The following is a 14941-nucleotide window of genomic DNA, read 5'->3' as shown; positions in this document are numbered from 1 at the left end:
ACCCCTCTGGAGTAGAGAATTGCAAAGATTCACAAATCTCTGAGTGAAAATATTTCTCCTCATTTTAGCTCCAAATGATTGACCCCTTATTCTGAGAATGTGCTGCTGTATTCTAGCTTCGCCACCAAAGGTGAAAACCACTCAGTGTATCTACCCTGTTAAGCCCCTTCAGAATTTGGATGTCTCAATGAGATCACTTCTCATTCTTCTAAACTCCAGAGATTATTGATACGATCTACTCAGTTTCTTATTACAGGCTAACCCTCTCATCGAAGAAACAATCCAGTGAACATGCACTGTACTGATTCTGATGCAAGTACGATCCATCCTTTTGAAAATGGGAGACCAAACTTGCTCGCAGTACTTCAGGTGTGGTCTCACCAAAGCCCCATGGAATTGTAGCATTTCTGAATGAGTGTCAATTCTCCGATGGTAAATAATTCTCATTGATAAATAATGCATCAGCTCTTACCACCAAATCACATGACTAACTAACTCATATTTGCTTTCTAATCTTATCAGCAATGTGGCCCCAAAAGGCAAGAGGAAAATTAATCCAGAATTTGGCAAGTAAATATCTTGACACCATTTACACCAGATGCCTTCTACTGAAGAATCAGTACATGAAAATGAAAAGATTATTCAGAATGAAAGGGAAACAGCAATTTAAACTATGCATTTCAGTTATTGTTTTGCAAATATAATTTCATTGCACTTCATATTTGAAATGATGTTGACTATAAATTTCTTTATGCACAACCAAAAAAATACATTTAAAAGGATTACATTTGATGAGGAAATGAATAACTGGGAGTCAATAAACAGCAAGCATTCTCAGCATATCATATGATGTCACTTGATATGACTGTTCATTAGATTAAAACACCTCTTTCTTTGTTAAAATGGCTTAAATTTTAACATTTAATGATCATTTTCAGCAACTTTTTTAGACATACGTTTGATCGATCATCCAGGCAAGTATTCCATTATGCTCTGACTTGTGCTTTGTAGATGGGGGGCAGGTTTTGGGGAGTCAGGAGGTGAGTTGGTCACCACAGGATTCCTAGCCTTTGATCTGCTCTGGTAGCTTACAGTATTTACATGGCTAGTCCAGTTCAGTTCCTGGTCAATGGTAACCCCCAGGATGTTGATAGTGGGGGCTTCAGTGATGGTAATACTATTGAATGTCAAGGGCCAATGGTTAGATCCTCTCTTGTTAGAAATGGTCATTGCCTGGTAAGTGTTACTTGCCACTTTTCAGTCCAAGCCTGGATATTGTCCAGGCATTGCTGCAATCAGACATGGACTGCTTCAGTATCTGAGGAGTTGTGAATGGTACTGAACATTCTGCAGTCATCAGCAAACATCCCCACCTTTGACCATCTGATGGAAGGAAGGTCATTGCTGAGGCAGCTGAAAATGGCTGGGCCCAGGATACTACCCAGTGATGTCCTGGATCTGTGATGATTGACTTCCAATCACCACAACCGTTTTCCTTTGTGCAGGGTATGACTCCAACCAATGGAGGGTTTTCTACCCCAATTCCCATTGACTCCAGTTTTGCTAGGGCTCCTTGATGCAGTGACCCTGGCATCCTGGTTGTAGTGGTCCTGTAAAAGGCAGTGCCAGTGCCAAGGTAGATGATGGGATTCAAGGATGGGGTTGGTACTGTCAATGTTGGAGTCCTGTGTGTTGAAGTGAGGGTGCTGGGTGACGGAGGGAACAGTCACGGTCAAAGTGATGAGTTAAATTCAGTATGGGGCCAGGTCTAGAGTCATGGTTGGGTATTAAAAGTTCTCATGGAGTGGGTCACAGGAGTGGCCTAACATGTGCAGGAAGTTAATGGAAGGGTTCAGGGGCAGAGTGGGTCATGAGATGGTCCCGGGTGTTGGCACGGGAGGTAGGGGGGGTGGGGGGGAACAGATGACTGTTTGCAGAACTGTGTTCTGCAGCAGATTCATATTCGACTTGAGATTCAGGCCAGGATTCTTCCTGCTCGCTGTGCTGCTCGAGGAGTGCAGCAGGCCGGGAGACACCAGCAGGAGGCCTTTAGCGAGGTTATGCCAGGGAGCAGGTGTCCTGACTCCACTGGTGGAGACAGAGGCCACTGAGCCACCCCCGGGAGGTCAGAGGCAAGGGGGGAATGCCCCTTGGGGGGAGGGGGGCGGTCTGGAAGGCCAGGCAATCAGAGAGGTTGTAGGGCTGGCCAGCACTCTAGTGCAAGATCCCTTGGAGATCAGCGGGAGGCTGGCAATGGCGGGTGTGGGGGGTGGGGGGGGGGGGGTGGGGGGGAGGGGGGGGGGGAAGAGCCGGGACAGTGCAGATGTGCCGATCTCTGCACTGACAGATCGGCGCAGTGGCCCGCTCAGCACCATACTGCCAGCTTCTAGGGCAAGAATAGGCCCCACCCCCAACTTACCAGGATGAATCGCACTGTGGCACTCTGCAACAGTGTCAGAGTGTCGGAGATTTGGTCAGGTAAGTACGTCCAAAAAATGCATGGGAATACTCCCGTTTTCCCGCCCGTTGGGCACTTAGTCCTGTTTCAGGAGAATCCCGGCCATTAACTCTGTTCCTCTTTCCACAGACTCTGTCAGGCCTGCTGAGTTCTTCCAGCACTTTTTGTTTTTATTTCAGATCTCCTGCATCTGCAGTTTTTGCTTTTATATTACTGCGTAAACAAACACTGAATCAACTTATGTTAAGAGCTCCAAACTTCTTGTGACAATGGGAATCTGTGTACTATTTTATAATGGGATCATAAATCATGGCCCTACCATCGCCAAAGTTGTCATTCTGAAATTGACAGATGGTGAAGTACTCACCAACAGGAGTAAACAGAAATCCCACTGGGCTGAACACTACTGTGAGCTGTACTCCCATGGAATGGACGTCACCTGTTTAATGCTCTCCAGTGGCTGCCTGTGTTGAATGAGTTAAATGCAGAACACTCATTACTTGAGTTTAACAAGCTATTGTTTCCTTAGTGAGCAGAAATCAGCCTATAAGGATGAAATTCCAACCAGTTGCTTAAGCAAGGAAAGTCCCATCCACTGCCTCATCTTCATGCCATCCTCCTTCTCTGTTGGAGGGCAGGATTCATTCAACAGGACTTCCGTGAGGCAAAGATCATCGTGTCATCCAAAACAAAGGTGCAGAGGAGACTACAACAACAACAGGGTCATCTCACTCATCAGCGTCCCTGGGAAGACTTTACAAAGGTTCTGCTTAAAGGACTCCATCTACTTGCAGACTGAGTGGATCTAGAAGTACAGTGCTGTTTCCATGCTTGCAGATCTACACTGGACAAGATCTTCTCCACATTGCAGCTACAAGAGAAGTGGAGGGAAGAGGATATCCCCCATTACCTTGTTTTCGTCAATCTCACAAAACTATCTGACACCATCAGCAGAGCAGAAAGCTTTGGAGAAAATTGGCCAGCCACCAAAACTCCTTAGTTTCTCCTGTTCCTCCCATGACAACAGCCACTGTAATGTAGTTTGACGGCATCAGTTCGAACAGTTTGGCAGTGAAAAATGGAATGAAACTGGACTGTGTTCTGGCTCCGACTTTTGGTATTTTCTTCTCCATGCTCCTGACTTTTGTCTTCCTTGCAGATAAAGAAACTGTTTATTTGTGCATTAGGCAGATGGCAAGCTCTACAGTCTGTCCAGCTTGAAAGTGAAGAACAAAATGCAACACAGTTCGATCAGTGAACTCCTCGGAGTCTAAGGTCATGTACCAACCGACTCAAGAACAGCTTCTTCCCTGCTGCTGTCAGGCTTTTGAATGGACCTACCTTGCATTAAGTTGATCTTTCTCTTCACCCTAGCTATGACTGCAACACTACATTCTGCACTCTCATTTCCTTCTCTATGAACGGAATGCTTTGTCTGTATAGCGCACAAGAAAGAATACTTTTCACTGTATACTAATACATGTGACAACAATAAATCAAATCAAATCTGTGCTGATGATACTGTGCAAGTCATTCACACACACCCTCAGCAACAAAGATTCATTGATTGTCTCTCCTGTGCTTGTAACTTGTTCTCTATTATCAGTATCACGAAAACTATGGTTATTGGATGTGGTGTCACATTCCTCCCTCAGTCACACTAAACAACGCTCTGCTAAAAGTGGTTAGCAAATTCAAAGGCCTTGTACCCACGGTGACAATCTGACTCTTGATGGAACCCAATACATGCATAGGGAAAGTAGCTTTAGCTGACTCACTAAACATGGGAAAACAGCAAGCAGATCTTGAGGATGCTGTTTTATGAAGGCTGTATTCTCAGCACATTGTTGTACAGCATGGAAGTCTTGTAGCTACCAAGAAAAGACCAATGGAAATGGTAGTTGACAAATTTATTAGAGTTCTTTGAGGGTGTAACAAACAGGATAGATAAAGGAGAACCTGTACCTGTGGTGCACTTGAATTTGTAAAAGGCTTTCAAAAGGTGTCAGTTTTAAGGTACCACACAATCATCCTGCTGTGGATGATTTATTAGTATGGACAGAGCATTGGCTAATGAACAGGAAATTGAGAATCAGGATAAACGGATCATTTTCAATTTGGCCAACTATTACTGGCGGAATGTCACAGGGATCAATGCTGAGGCCTCAAATGTTTTTAAAAATTCTTTTACAGGGCATAGGCCTCATTGATTACACCAGCATTTTTATCACCCATTGCCCTTGAGAAGGTGGTGGTGAGCCATCTTATTGAACCATTGCATTCCATGTGGTGTCAGTACATCCACAGTGCTGATAGGGAGGGAGTTTCAGGATTTTGACCCAGAGACACTGAAGGAATGGTGATATAGTTACACGTCAGGATGGTGTATGGCTTGGAGGGGAACTTCCAGGAGGTGGTCTTCCCATGTGTCTGCTGCCCTTGTCCTTCTAGATGGTAGAGGTTACGGGTTTGAAAGATGCTGTCGAAGGAGCCTTGGTGAGTTACTGTTTCCAATCTATTTATAAACTGCTTACAATCCGTGTTAATGATTTGAATAAAGGGACATTGGCCTGAATCCTTTGATATGGGGACTGGTGAATGACTCAACTTAAGTCACTGATGTACCTTGGGACCCTGAGGAAGTCTTGATGCATATTTCTAGGGCCACTTCCCTAAATACTCGGGGATGAAGGTTATCATGCCCTGGAGATTTATCAGCCTTCAATCCCATTAATTTCCTGGGACCTGGGATGGATGGACCTGGGTGTACATGTGCATAAATTACTGAAAGTGGCAGGACAGGTTGCAAAAGCAGCTAATAAATTACACTGAATCCTGTGTTATATGCATGGAGAACAGAGTACAAAAGAAAATAAGTTACGCATCTTCATAAGACACTGTTTCAGCCTCAACAGGAAGGCTATGAAGGTTTTAGAAAGGGTGTAGAGAAGATTTACACAAAAACTTCCGAGGTTAGAGACTTCAAAAGTAAAAATGTATTTATTAGTCACAAGAAAGGCTTACACTAACGCTGCAATTAAGTTACTGTGAAATTCCCCTAGTTGCCACACTCCGGCGCCTGTTCGGGTCAATGCACCTAACCAGCACGTCTTTCAGACTGTGGGAGGAAACCTGCGCACCCGGAGGAAACCCATGTAGACACGGGGAGAACTTACAAACTCCACACAGACAATGACCCAAACCGGAAAGTGAACCCGGGTTCCTGGCGCTGTGAGGCAGCAGTGCTAACCACTGTGCCACCGTGCCGCCTTCAGTTATGTGGATTGATTGGTGAAGCTGGGGCTGTTCTCCTTGGAGGAGAGAAGATTGAGAGGAGATTTGTCAGAAGTGTTCAAAGTCATGAAGGGTCTGAATAGTGTAAATGGGGAGAAACTGTTCCCATCAGCAGAAAGTTGAAAACCCTAAGGTGATTAACAAAAGGACCAGAGGTGACATAAGGAAAAAAGCTCTTGTTATAATTCAGGTCAGAAACTCCAAAGTGTTTTATGAAGTCCGCCTGGATCATAAAAAATGATTTCCCGAGTGATAATTTAATATCTGTGAAGAGTTAGTGAACAAAAATATTTGATGCTTATTATGCTACAAAGTAGAAATTTTTAACCTTTTTGTATATTGTCACTTTTTCCACCTGCAACTATTATGCTATGGTTATATTATTTGAATGGCCCTTTTTAAGGAGTACTTCTGTTCCCTGATGGCTCACTAAGTAAGGGCAGCATCAGAGTGCCCAATATTGCTGGAGGTGAGCAATACAGTCCAGGTAGATCACAGATTTGATCACACATTTGTGCAGAATTGATCTCACCCAAACTACCAGTAAATCCTTGCACGACAGGACTTGCATAGGGGGAAGAAAAAACATCAGTTGCTGTTTCTGCTCTCGGGAACCATATGTATGTGAGGTTGTCAGGTGAAAAGAGGATTAGACTTGACTGTGATATATTTTACAGTACAAACAATTGCTAGGTTGCACTTGTTCCATATATTATTAAGCTCAGTTAGTGCATAAAAGTATCCCAGCATTTCTTAGTACTTTAATTAGGAGACAGAAAATGTATAGAATTGTAGGATGTTTACAGCAGAGGAGTGAGCCATTCAGCCCGTTGTGTCTCCATCGGCTGTGTGCAAGAGCAATTCAGTTACGGCCACTCCCCTGCCTTTTCCGTGTAGCCCTTCAATTATTGCCTCCTCAGATATTGACACAATTCTCTTTTAAAAGCTACGATTGAATCCTCCCCCAGCATATTTTAAGGCATTGCATTCCAGATCCTAACCACTCACTGCGTTTAAAAAAAAAGATTTTACTTATGGCGCTGTCACTTCTTTTACCAATCACTTTAAATTTGTGTACTTCAATCCTTCCATTAATGTAAACCGTTTCTCCCTATCTATTCTGTCCAGACTGCTGTACACCTCTATCAAATACCCTCTAAAACCTTCATATCGAAGGAGAACAGCTCGGGCTTCTACAATTTATTTGCATAACTGAAGTTCCTCAACCTTGGAACCATTGTGATTTTTTTTCACCACCCTTTCTCATGGCTTCTGACCTTTCCTAAAGTTTGGTGCACAAACCTGGACACAATACTCCAGTTGAAGCCAAAGCAGTGTTTTATACAGGTTTATCGTAACTTCTTTGCTTTTGTACTCGATGTCCTATGTCTAAAGCATAAGATGCTGCATGCTATATTAACTGCTCCCTGAACCTGCTTTGACTACGGTAAGCATGACTTGCTTCACTTTGGGTATGATTCAACTGACCCACAAGGGAGCATTTATCAAACAAAGTTTATTTAAGAATACAGTCAACATATAGCAATAACTTTTACCAATTATAAACAAGGGAAAAAAAACAATCTTAATATTGTATAACCCTTGACAAATATATGAAATGTTCCAATCAAACAAACCTCCTTAAACAAAACCTTTGCCACAGGTTTAGCACAGAAAATACGAATGGTCACGTGATGCTGGAACTTAGTCCTTTGGGTGGAGAATTGAAACTCTGACTTCCCAGCCTTGTAACTTCTAGCAGCCCTCTTGATATACATATAAGCTTGAAGTCAGAAAAGCTTCCCAAAACACCAAGGCGACAGAGAGAGAGACTCTAGTTACTAGCTAACAAACCACCAACAACAGAATTTTCACTTTAGGAAGGAAAGGAAGCTTGCTTCTAGCTAGCCAGCAGAATGTATAATCCCAGGGAGAGAGAGAGAGAAACATTGCTTTTCAGTCTGATGTCCAAACACCTTCTAAACTAAAACAGCAGCCAGCAGCCCAAAACTGAAAATGGAAAAAAACCTGTCACCTGACCTGTCAATCATTCTTTCTCCAACACTTCAGGGTCATAAAAAAGCCTAGAAAGTACCTGAGAGTAAAAATAACCAAAACCCCATTTAAACCATTGAAGCAGTAATAAAAGGACTTCTAAGCAGACAGCTTGGCAACGATGGGGGAACAAAAGCTTACAAACTGCAGAGGACATGATTTGAGAAAAACAAACATTTCTTAAAAGTACACTAGTCTCACACTCTTTATGCAACAAGTGATTTGGCCCTGGAATGCGCTGCCTGAGCATATTGTGGAGACAGATACAATTGTGGTTTTAAAAAGGGAAGTGGGTAATTATCTGAAGAGAAAAGATTGTATTGGGCTACAGGAAATTGTTCAAAGAGTGGGACTAGCTGAGATGCTACTGCAGAGAACCGCACAAAGGCAATGTGCTGAATGGCTTGTTTCTGTACTGTAACCATTCTGTGATTCAAGTATAGATACATTCAAGGAAGCTGATGAACACATGAGGAAGAAAGAAACAGTATGATCAAGGAAGGTGGAAGGAGGCTTTTTTGGAATATAAACAACATAGATGGGGTGGGCAATATAATTTGCTTCTGTGCTTTAAATTCCATGTAAATCTGCCAGTAGGAAATACAACCCATATACCATGTTTCACATCTTCATACATCAAAGCCAAGGAATTAATGTGAATCACGCTCTCTCCCCCATCCACTCTCCCTTCCCCAAGTGACACTTTCTCTCCCCCAACTTCTCACCCCTCACACTCTTTCTCCCTCATCCCCTCACATTCACCTTCGCACAGTCTCCAGTCGTGCACTTCCTCAGATGCCAGTATGCTCTGCCACTCCAGCTGTCTCACCCGGGCCCCACACTGCTGCACCAGCTGTGTGCCCTGAGACCCACACTGCTGCACCAGCTGTGTGCCCTGAGACCCACACTGCTGCTCCAGCTGTCTTGGCCAGGCCCCACACCCACTGCTCCAGCTGTGTCTCCTGGCCCCACACTCCTGAGTCCCACAACGTTGCACCAGCTGTCTCACACTCTGGCCCCACACTGCTGCTCCAGCTGTATCTCCTGGGCCCCACACTGCTGCTCCAGCTGTGTCTCCTGGGCCCCACACTGCTGCTCCAGCTGTGTCTCCTGGGCCCCACACCCACTGCTCCAGCGGTGTCTCCTGGGCCCCACACCTACTGCTCCAGCTGTGTCTCCTGGGTCCCACACCCACTGCTCCAGCTGTGTCTCCTGGGCCCTACACCCACTGCTTCAGCTGTGTCTCCTGGGTCCCACACCCGCTGCTCCAGCTGTGTCCTGGGCCCCACACTGCTGCTCCAGCTGTGTCCTGGGCCCCACACCCACTGCTCCAGCTGTGTCCTGGGCCCCACACCCACTGCTCCAGCTGTGTCCTGGGCCCCACACCCACTGCTCCAGCTGTGTCTCCTGGGCCCCACACCCACTGCTCCAGCTGTGTCCTGGGCCCCACACCCACTGCTCCAGCTGTGTCCTGGGCCCCACACCCACTGCTCCAGCTGTGTCCTGGGCCCCACACCCACGGCTCCAGCTGTGTCTCCTGGGCCCCACACCCACTGCTCCAGCTGTGTCCTGGGCCCCACACCCACTACTCTAGCTGCGTCTTCTGGGTCCCACACCCACTGCTCCAGCTGTGTCCTGGGCCCCACACCCACTGCTCCAGCTGTGTCCTAGGCCCCACACCCACTACTCTAGCTGCGTCTTCTTGGTCCCACACTGCTGCTCAAGCTGTCCCGTGCTCCATTACCCTCAATACTTGCATTCACACTCTTTGCTGCTCAGATCCAATCTTCGGCTGGTAAGTGAGCCTATCAGCAGCAAATGCAGGGAGAAACCAGCCTGTGATTGGATCTGAGCAGCTTTACAGCATTTTTCAAATATCAATCGCTCAAATGTCCAGATTTGGCAGGCTGCAGTTAGTTTACAAGCCTGCTTGAAATCAAAGGTGCTAGCACTCCCACACATTTCAGCAGCATTACAGCCCTGGGAGCAGGCACACATTCTCGAGAACATTCTTTATGGCAAGGTAGCTGGAGCTAGAACACCAGGAGAATGCCCAAAACTCCACTTCCAGGATGATTGCAAGTGGGGCTTAACATTGATTTTCACATCTGGCAAACAATAGCCAACAACGAAGGGAAATAGTGACATTACACGTGGACCACCCTGATCAGTGACGACAACAACTTGACAGCAGGCTCCAACATCAAGAACACAAGTTCAAATCCCACAATGGCAGCTGAGGAATTTCAATTCATTAAGGAAATAAATCCAGAATCAAAGGTGAAGATCAGTAATGGTGATCACGAAGTCACTAGATTGTGATTTAAAAAGTATTGTTCACTAATGCCCTTTAAGGAAGGAAAACTGTCCTTAGAAGTCTAGCCTATATCTGACCTCCAACCCTCAGAAATGAAATTGCCTCTTGATGGTCCTCTAAAATTGACTACCAAACCACTCAAGTGTATTTAAGAAGGTAACTTATACCCACTTTCTCAAGGTGAATGGTGCCCACATCCCATAGGTGAATAGGAAAGCACTCCATTGGATTTTCCTATTCATAGTGGAAATGAATATTGGGTAGCATATCTAATGGGCGGACAAACTGCATCTGCCTGTTTTGCGCTGCCGTCAAAGTTGAATTGCACGCCCTCTTGCTGTTTAACAGGCATTAATCCGGCACTCCATATTTCAGTGCGGCAGGCCAGTGAAGAAACTGTCTCAGTTTGGGACTGCGACATTCAAGAAAGCAGCTCACCACCACCTTCTCAAGGGCAATTAGGGATGGCCAATAAATATTGACATAGCCAGCGATGCCCATATGTGAATAAATTTATAAAAATAATGCAGGAGCAGAATTAAAATATTAATTTAGGAGAAGTGGCATGCAGTACACTACTCTCTGACTTTTACAGTACTAATTAGATTTGTACAATCTGCTGTAGATTTTGTACAGTCCACATGACAACAGCTTGTTACAATGCTTTTGGGATTTGCACATCCGTGCAAATATTCCAGTAATAAGCTTCCACAGCTTAATGCTGATACTTCTAACAGACATCCCTTCACGTGACTCATGGCAGCATAGAACTACAATTGTTGTAGCAACTACAATTTTATTTTTACGTTGTTTTCAGTGATGCATTTAACTTCAGCGTGCATTGTAGTTACCATCAAAAATCACCTTTTCTCTGCATTATTTTATGGACAATCTTGTTTTGTAGTTATGTGACATATTCCTTTCGACTCATTTTATTTTATCCTTCTTGCATTAGCTATTTGAGACTGAAAGCTGCAGAAAGGCATACCCATTCCTTAATCACCCACCCTCTGAAGAAAATGAACAGGCGGAACGTGCAGGCCATTAGCCCCTTAATAATGTCACTAATCCATCCTTGGCCCCCTCCTATTCCTCATCTACATGCTGCCCTTCGGCAACATCATCCTGAAGGCACAGCATTACTTTTTACACACCCACTGGCGATACTCAGGCCAGACAAGAGTTGACACAGGACAACCTGTGACATTAAGCAGGAAATTATAAGCAACTTTTTCCATTTGAAAGGATTTACCCTATTATCTGAAACCGTAATACCGTTTAAGTGTCTTTGCAGTGCTTACAAGTAAACAGAACTCAAAGCTGTTGTACATTTGTCCTCCTTGCATGGAAAGGCACGTAGAACACATTGTGAACAAATCAAAAGGTCCAAGGTCCTATTTTAAAAACAGGTATGGACCCACCAATCTATTAAAAATTTATTAATTGTATCTTCTCTAAGTCCTATTGCTATTTCGAATCTCTGTGGCTCCTCCCTGCACTTAAAATTAGTTTCAAATATAAACATAAAAATGCTTACTCATAGAATCCCTACAGTGCAGAAGGAGGCCATTCGGCCCATCGAGTCTGCACTCACCACAATCCTACCAAGGCCCTTTCCTGTAAACCCACGTATTTACCCTGTTAATCCCCTGACACTAGGGTCAATTTATCATGGCTAATCAACCTAACCCACACATCTTTGGAGTGTGGGAGGAAACCAGAGCACCCGGGGGAATCCCACACTGACATGGGGAGAATGTGCAAACTCCACACAGACAGTGACCCAAGGCCAGAATTGAACCCGGGTCCCTGGCACTGTGAGGCAGCCATGCTAACCACTGTGCCGTCTCTCCTTTGTGATAATAGCTCAGAACGCAGAAATTGAATGTTTGGTGGCTGAGACTGCCTGTGACATCGTATTTTCCTGCTCTCTCAATGATGCTGAAGTCCTTGCAGAGCCCCACCATTGGCAGTACCTAATACCTTCATCCACCTTGGGTCCAAACTCTGGAATCCTCTCCTTAACCTTGCCACCTTATCATCTCTTTCTCTCAATCTTTAAAACTCTCCTTCCAACCTATTTCATATCATCACCCATCTCACCTATATGCCTCAACTAATCCCATCTCTACCTATCTGCCTTGCCCGGGCCCATCTCCACCTATCTGCCTCGCCTGGGTCTGTCTCCACCTATCTGCCTCGCATGGGCCTTTACCTATCTGCCTCGCCTGGGCCTGTCTCCACCTATCTGCCTTGGCTGGGCCTGGCTCCACCTATCTGCCACGCCTGGGCCAGTCTCCACCTATCTGCCTCACCTGGGCCTGGCTCCACCTATCTGCCTCGCATGGGCCTTTACCTCTCTGCCTCGCCTGGGCCTGTCTCCACCTATCTGCCTCGCCTGGGCCTGTCTCCACCTATCTGCCTCACCTGGGCCTGTCTCCACCTATCTGCCTCGTCTGGGCCTGTCTCCACCTATCTGCTTCATCTGGGACTGTCTCTATCTATCTGCCTTGCCTGGCTCCTCTCAGCCTATCTCCGGCCGAAACCTTCAGCCGTGCCTTTACTACTTCCAGGCTTGATTATTATGTGCTCTCCTGGCTGGTCTTTCATCTTCCGCACTCCATAAATTTGAACTTATCCTAACCCGCACTATTCTGCTCACCCATCACCACTGTTCTTGCTGATCTACTGATTTGATTTTAAAATTCTCTGCCTTGCATTCAAATCCTTCCATAATCTCACCCTTCCCCTCTCTGCTGGAGCTTCCGCCTCTGCGTTTCTCTAGCTCTGCCCTGGTATGCAGCTCTCACTCTGTCTGGTGCTGTAGTACCACAGGAGATGTGACAGAAACCCCAGCAATGATACATTCATGGAACAGCTGCCAGAACACTCCAAATCTAAATGGGGCTTGACAGAGTGGTATCAACATTTCCAGATAATACGGTGGCACAGTGGTTAGCACTGCTGCCTCACAGCGCCAGAGACTCGGGTTTGATTCCCGGCTTGGGTCACTGTCTGTGCTGAGTTTGTGTCTGCGTGGGTTTCCTCCGGATCCTCCAATTTCCTCCCACAGTCTGAAAGACGTGCTGGTCAGGTGCATTGACCCGAACAGGTGCCAGACTGTGGCAACGAGGGGAATTTCACAGTAAATTCATTGCAGCATTAATGTAAGCCTTGTGACTAATAAATAAACTTTAAACGTTTTTAGGGGCATAGTTAATTCTTTAGAACACTAAAGGAAACTACAAACTGATATTGATAAGGTGGTGTTGTATTGGGCTCCACATTACAGGAGGGATACTGAGGCTTTAGGAAGATAGAACGGATTCACTCGTGAATTGCCTAGTATGCAGAAATATAAATATGAAGGAAAGCTTGGAAAATTGTTTTAGTTACAATTTTGGCACAGAGTAGATGGAAGTAAACTATTTTTAGTAGTTAGCGGGCTCGGTTCCAAAGGATCTAAATGTAACATTAGCTATAGGCAGGATTTTCCAGCCCCAACACCAGCAGGCATTGCTATTTAACTTTAATGGCTCTCTGGATTTTCCTGTCCTGCCCACAACGATGCCCACTGGTGTCAGGGCTGAAAAATCCCGCCCCTTAAGATTTAGAACGTAGAATAGAAAAAAAACATTTTTCACAGTGAGTTGTGAGGATGTGGAATTAATTTTCAGTCCTAGTGTCTGAGGCAGAAGGTACATCAACATCAAAATTAGATTGAATTAGATTAATGATTTGGATGAGAATTTAGGAGGTATTTAGAGAGGCAAGGACTGATTAGGAACAGTCAGCTTTGCTTTGCGAGTGGAAAATCATATCTCACAAATTTGATTGAGTTTTTTGAAGGAGTAACCGAGAAGGTAGATGAGGGCAGTGCAGTTGATGTTGTCTACATTGACTTTAGCGAGGCCTTTGACAAGGTACCGCATGGTAGGTTGTTGCATACGGTTAAATCTCACGGGATCCAGGGTGAGGTAGCCAAATAGATACAAAATTGGCTTGATGACAGAAGACAGAGGGTGGATGTGGAGGGTTGTTTTTCAAACTAGAGGCTTGTGACCAGCAGTGTGCCTCAGGGATCGGTGCTGGGTTCACTGTTATTTGTCATTTATGTTAATAATTTGGATGAGAATTTAGGAGACATGGTTAGTAAGTTTGCAGATGACATCAAGATTAATGGCATAGTGGACAGTGAAGAAGGTTATCTAGGATTGCAACGGGATCTTGATCAATTGGGCCAGTGGGCTGGTGAATGGCAGATGGAGTTTAATTTAGATAAATGTGAGGTGATGCGTTTTGGTAGATTGAACCAGGGCAGGACATACTCAGTTAATGGTAGGGCATTGGGGAGAGATATGGAACAAAGAGATCTAGGGGTATAGATTCATAGCTACTTGAAAGTAGAGTCACAGATGGACAAAATGGGGAAGAAGGCATTCGGCGTGCTTGGTTTCATTGGTCAGAACATTGAGTACAGGAGTTGGGACATGTTGTTGAAGTTGACCTAGACATTGGTAAGGCCACACTTGGAATACTGTGTACAGTTCTGGTCACCCTATTATAGAAAAGATATTATTAAACTAGAAAGGGTACAGAAAAGATTTACTAGGATGCTAACAGGATTTGATGGTTTGAGTTATAAGGAGAGGCTGGATAGACTGGGACTTTTTTCCCCGAAGCATAGGAGGCTTAGGGGTGATCTTATAGAGTCTATAAAATAATGAGGGGCATAGATCAGTTAGATAATCAACATCTTTTCGCAAAGGTAGGGGAGTCTAAAACTAGAGGGCATAGGTTTAAGGTGAGAGGGGAGA

The sequence above is a fragment of the Mustelus asterias genome, chromosome 3 (assembly GCF_964213995.1).
Source record: "Mustelus asterias chromosome 3, sMusAst1.hap1.1, whole genome shotgun sequence".
Taxonomy (NCBI): Eukaryota; Metazoa; Chordata; class Chondrichthyes; order Carcharhiniformes; family Triakidae; genus Mustelus; species Mustelus asterias.
The sequence above is the reverse complement of the archived record's forward strand: the minus strand, read 5'-3'. Positions refer to the sequence as shown.